This window comes from Drosophila teissieri, chromosome 3R, assembly GCF_016746235.2.
Source record: "Drosophila teissieri strain GT53w chromosome 3R, Prin_Dtei_1.1, whole genome shotgun sequence".
Taxonomy (NCBI): Eukaryota; Metazoa; Arthropoda; class Insecta; order Diptera; family Drosophilidae; genus Drosophila; species Drosophila teissieri.
The window spans coordinates 10,706,919-10,712,330 of record NC_053032.1 but is presented as its reverse complement, the minus strand read 5'-3'; the positions used below and the strand labels follow the sequence as shown (position 1 = coordinate 10,712,330).

General features: G+C 39.9%; 1 protein-coding gene across 1 annotated transcript in view; it reads left to right on the top strand.

The window, feature by feature from the left end:
- The window catches only part of LOC122622445, a 59,127-nt gene that overhangs the window by 28,275 nt on the left and 25,440 nt on the right, over positions 1-5,412 (top strand). The gene's annotated exons all lie outside the window — the stretch shown is intronic.

Sequence of the window (5,412 nt, the reverse complement as noted above, 5' to 3'; positions counted from 1 at the left end):
TTTATTCCTCTGATTGTCTGACACTTTCGATTATTAATTTTCTGACCCGTATTCCAGTTTGTCTTGAGCTCAGTGAAGCATATTTGATAAACAACTGAAAGTATTTCACAGACGACGGCAAACATTTGAATTAATTGACTTGTCAGCGATAAAAACAGAGAATAGCTTAAAAACTGTTTTGAATATAACGTTCTAAGAAAGGGGCGTCGCCTTCTTATCTCATGAATGCATAAATTAGTTTGGTCCAAAACGGTGACAAAGAGAAGAATGCGTTTTGTTTTGAAAACATTTTTAGTTACTTTTATTGTATGATAACTTGAAAAGGTTGGGGAAACCGGACCAAGAAAGTGTTAAGAAAGTTTTTCTTTTATTTTAGAGTGAAATCCTAAAGATTCAGCTAAACCCCAATAAACATATATTTTATAGTTCAGAGAGCAATATTTTGAACTTCCTATACAGATCAGAATCGTTTTGTTTTCAATAAATGCTGTAGCTCCTTTTCTTTCACTCGCTTTACTTAAACAAAAATTGGGACACCGATCTAGATACATTTAATAGGGTCATTTGTTTGTCCGCGGTCACAATAAAGCTTGTTCTACTTCACTTTTCATAAGTTTCACAATTTATTATTTGTCATTTACACCATATGCTAATTTTTCTTTAGAATTATAATTCAGTTTTTTTTTTTGCCAACTTTCACATATCGAAATATTATTTAAACGGCCAACGGGTTTTTTAATGATAACTAATATTGACAGTTCATAACTTATGCGATTTGTCTCTGGGTTTTTTGCCTGGTAAACTGCGGAACAAAAATGTTTTTTATGATTTGTAAGCCACCAAACGAACCGACAAACTGCTATGAAAAGGCGATGCAAACGGCGAAGCGCGCGAATTTTTTCTACTCGCGCATGCGCGGCGTTCAAATTGAAACTAAACGTGGTTTGGCGGCTGCGCGTTTGTTTATTTGATCGGTGGCACCGCACTGCTTGCACTGCTTGGCTTTCCGACTGGTTTCTCTTTTGGCCATGGCAAAACGCTCTTTTCGGAACAACTTTGCTCTTTTCCTTCCCAGAGGTTTTTGTGACCACAAGTCGCGTGCTTGTGACTCACGATGATGGAGGGATTTTCAAGGGGGTTTTCGACTGATTATACTCGTATTGCCGCAGGTCAGGTCTCAACTTTGCTTTGTTTATACTATTTTTCAGACTTGCCTTTAACTACCGTTTTCGCCGTCTTGCGGCTTGTAATGAAGCCATTAACGGACAATTACCGGGGTGACCATCTTATTATGTTCGAATCGATTCCGGCCTCGGGGCTTGGGCTGGTTCTATTTGGTTTTCCGTATATCTCATCCCTTTCACCGGACCGGACCGGTGGTCCGTCCTTTCACCTCTGCACTTTCCATCGCTCGCGAATTAACCACAAAATATGATCAGCTCATCCCACATAATTATTAACAAAAATTCAATTCAATTTTGGCAACCACGCGATTGAATAGTGTGCAGACTACACTGACTCCAAACTATACATTCAGTTTTAGCTTCACACATTTATTAAATATATATTATTCATGTACAATTGCAAATTATTTTGCAATACCTTGTAAACTAATTACAATTTAATTAGATAAATAATACGAATTAACTTTTGCACCCTATTAAAAATAAATAGCGTATCTAAGGTATAAAATATCAAACCCATATATCTTTCTAAAACAATTGCCATGCTGTATTTTTATATATTGGCAAGCCACTCCCATTGTTCAGCTGCTGTAAAATTTAATTAAGGTGAAGTTATAAATTATCTGATGAAGTTATATGGCGTTACACGCATTGCTTGGCCCATTGACTTAACTCACCCGCATCCATTTATACAAAGATTAGTCCCCTTTCCATTTTATTTATATCTTACGCTCGTTTTCCAGCGTTTTTACAAGTGGAATTTATTTCAAGTTTAATTGTAGAATAAATTGCAAAAAAAAATGAAAATGGAGAAATTATAATTCGTCTGTTCACCCATAAATATTTAATGAGCCCCACGAGCCAATCAAAGGAAAGTGCAATCATTAAAGCGAATGATAAGTGCTTAAGGTCGAATTATATGGGTGATGGTCTGGACGGATGTGTAAGACTTGTGATTGTTTGTTGAAGGTCTCGTAACTTAAATCGTATGTTTTTAAAAAGGAAATCCAATTCTTGTTTTCATCAAAAGTCCTGCTTACTATGGAAAGGGGATCCTAGAGCCCTCAATTATCTTAATGATTAACAAATTTTAAGTATTTAGACTTTTTATAATGTGTAGTAAATCGTAAAAATTACTTCAAAGTACTTCCGTAAATATGTTCATTCCTAGTTATTGTCTGCGCAATTGGCTTAATGCAGTCACCCCAGGGTGTCCACCACTCATGAAGGCAAACTCCGCCAATTTTGTGGGTGTGTCCAGAAAGTGGACACTGCACGTGCCAAAAAATGGTTTAGAAAGTGCCCAAAGGCACTTCGTGGTAAAAAAAAAAGATGTTATGGACATAGGCACATGGATGTCAGTGTGTGGGGGCTTTTAGTTTGAAGTGGTCGATAAAAAGCGATTACTAAATTCAATTTAGTCACAAAGCAACGACAACACCTTTTTGGGATTTCCAATTATAAAGCCCGGTCCAATGAAATATGCTAGTCAATGCAGCACAGCTCTTTTTTTCCCAGACCGCAAAAAGGCAAAATGCAAAGTGCCAAAGGCGTGAAAATAATCCATAAAAAGAAAAGCAGTGGGAAAATAGAAGGAAAAACTACGACCAACAGAAGGAAACACACAAAAGGGGCTACTTTTTTTTCAGTTAGCACAGCAGAAAGCGCGCTTAAATGATTTTGAATTGTGGACAAACATTGGCGACATGGAAACACGAAGGCGGTGGAGACGTGGACACGGACACGGGTTGACGTTGTCAACATTGTAGCTGCGGCTTCTGGCTAAAATGTTTGCGGCTGGTCAGGAAGGAGCCGGATGCGGAGTTGGAGGAGGACCAGTTGGCGTGGCTCTGTGCTAGGATGCTCAATGCTGGATGGTGGATGCTGGATACTGCGATGTTGGTTAAAAATAGTGCCCGGCAAAGAGCCGCGGCCACAAGTTGCAAAAATCACGCGCCATGAATCGTACAAAGAGCAATTGAATGGAACCATCTTTGGGAGTGAGTGGAAAAGTAGTTGGGATCGCTCCTCGTCTGACTTTCGTTTGCGCTGACTGGATGATTATGGTTCTTTTGGGTCAGGGATTTGTTTTGGTCTACTTGATGTGCTCCCGTTTAAGGAATGACATGTCGTAGTGTCATCTTTATAGTGCCGAAAAACACTTAAACGGGGATTATAAATATGAAATATGAATATATTGGTAGGGTACATTTATTGAATAACATTTGTACCATCCAATTCAATTTCGCATATTTTTCTCCAATTTATATTCTTTAATTTCATATAAACCAAAGGCAAATGCATTTTTTAGATCAATACAGTATGTGCAGTGGAACGTTCTTAGAAAGAACTGAAAAAGCAAATACAATTCGATTAAGGAAAATATTGTAATGGGCTGTTCCACCTCAAGGGTATCTAGTCTTCGTCCTCTTTGACCGTTGACCCACCTCCAGTGGCCACTTCCAGTTTATTTTCTGTTTCAATTGCAGCACTTTTTGCCCGCCTGTTGGTGCCAGCAAACTAACAAGTCGCCGGGATTGCCGTCAGAAATGTACATATTTTTTATTCCGGGGCAAAATCAATTGGCATTTCAAATTGCACGCCTTTGAGTTTTGTTCGCGCACTGCGTTTGCCATTCGTTTTGAGGGTTTGGGAGTTTTTGTTATAATTGAAAAGTGGCCCGGCCGTCGAAAAGTGGATGGTTGAAAGGTCCAATCCATGCCACACGCCATTACCCTCGAAGAAATCGAGGCAAACTGTGTTGGCTATTTAAGTTTCGGTCTACGCCAGTTTAGGCAAATATAGCCATGGTCATCAGAGCCAGAGCCCCTTCATAGCCATACAATTAATGCAGATGACGATGCCGATGCCGAAACCCAGACGAGACGAGACGAAACCAGATTGAATCCATGTAGGCGTCCATCGGCACAGGTGTGCAGGTGCAACTGCAAGTGCCGGGTGAACATGTCCATAGCTGTGTACTCCGGCATCGGCAGACACCGAATACTTCCTTCATTAGGCTCACCCGGAGCCCATTTTCCCCTTCCCCTCCCACTTCCCTACCCTACCCTACCCCAATCCTCATTTCGGAGCAGCCAACCAACCGACCAATGTGTCCCAGTCTGGCCTCCATTGTGCGCTGGATGTCGTGTGCGTGTCGTTTGAAATCGGTCCATGCACTGACAAATAAACTGGGTATACATAAGTATTTCTTTCTCACATGTTGGGTCATCCGTTTCTCATGTGTACTTATTTGGAATGCTAGTTTATGTTCATTTGAATAGCACAAAACATTTAAAGCCCAATCTCACCCATTTCGAAATCATTCTTGAGCTCAATGCATGAATGATACATTTCTTACAGTGCTCTGGAGGGCTACTCTCACATTGTTTGCTGCATAAATAATTTTAGAGTAAATTAATTTATTCGTTGACATGTGTCCTGCGTTTATTTGAAATTGCATTGTCATTATGCAAATGCAAATGCACTTTCCCCTTACCCCTTTACCCCGTTCTGTGTTCGATTTAACTGCCTGTTGTTTTCTGCTCTTCGGCTGAGTGACTGCGAGCAGAGTTTTTCTGTTGAGTGCCATGATTTATTTGTTGATCCAACCGAGTTATTTACACTTAATTTGACAATGCGTGTAATGGTTTGTTAGCCACCCAAATCCCCGGACTGCAGCTAAGAGCGTTTGTCATTTAGCAACTGAAAATGCATCACCTTAGTTCCTTGGCTGCATGATTTGCTGCTGCTGGCTAAAATCTTAAATCTATTTGTATTTGTCCTTACTGGTTGTGGGCCAAGAAAGCATCATTCAGGTGGTCGTATATTCCAGAGCAAATACAATAAATAAATGAACTGCAGGTGTTCTTGGACGCATTCGTAATCTTCAGGTTTCAAGAAAGGGTTTTCCATTAGGCTGGGACATAATGGGACGTAAAGATATCGAGTTTGGGAAGAACGTTTAATCTTTTAGAGTCTTACAAGATTTATCTCTACTGCGCATTGGCTGTGTATTTCACATTTTTATTAATAGTTTTAGTTGCAAACACTCCACGCAAGTGTTTGTTCAAAGATAACGAGTTTATTTAACAATATGGTTATGCACAAGTCTGTGGGTGTTGGTCAGTTGATTGTTGTGCCTGCTTGTTGCCCACTACTGACCAAATAACCGACTTTTCACGCCTTCTGGTATTACATCTATGGCCAGAGCCGTGGTTACCCTACT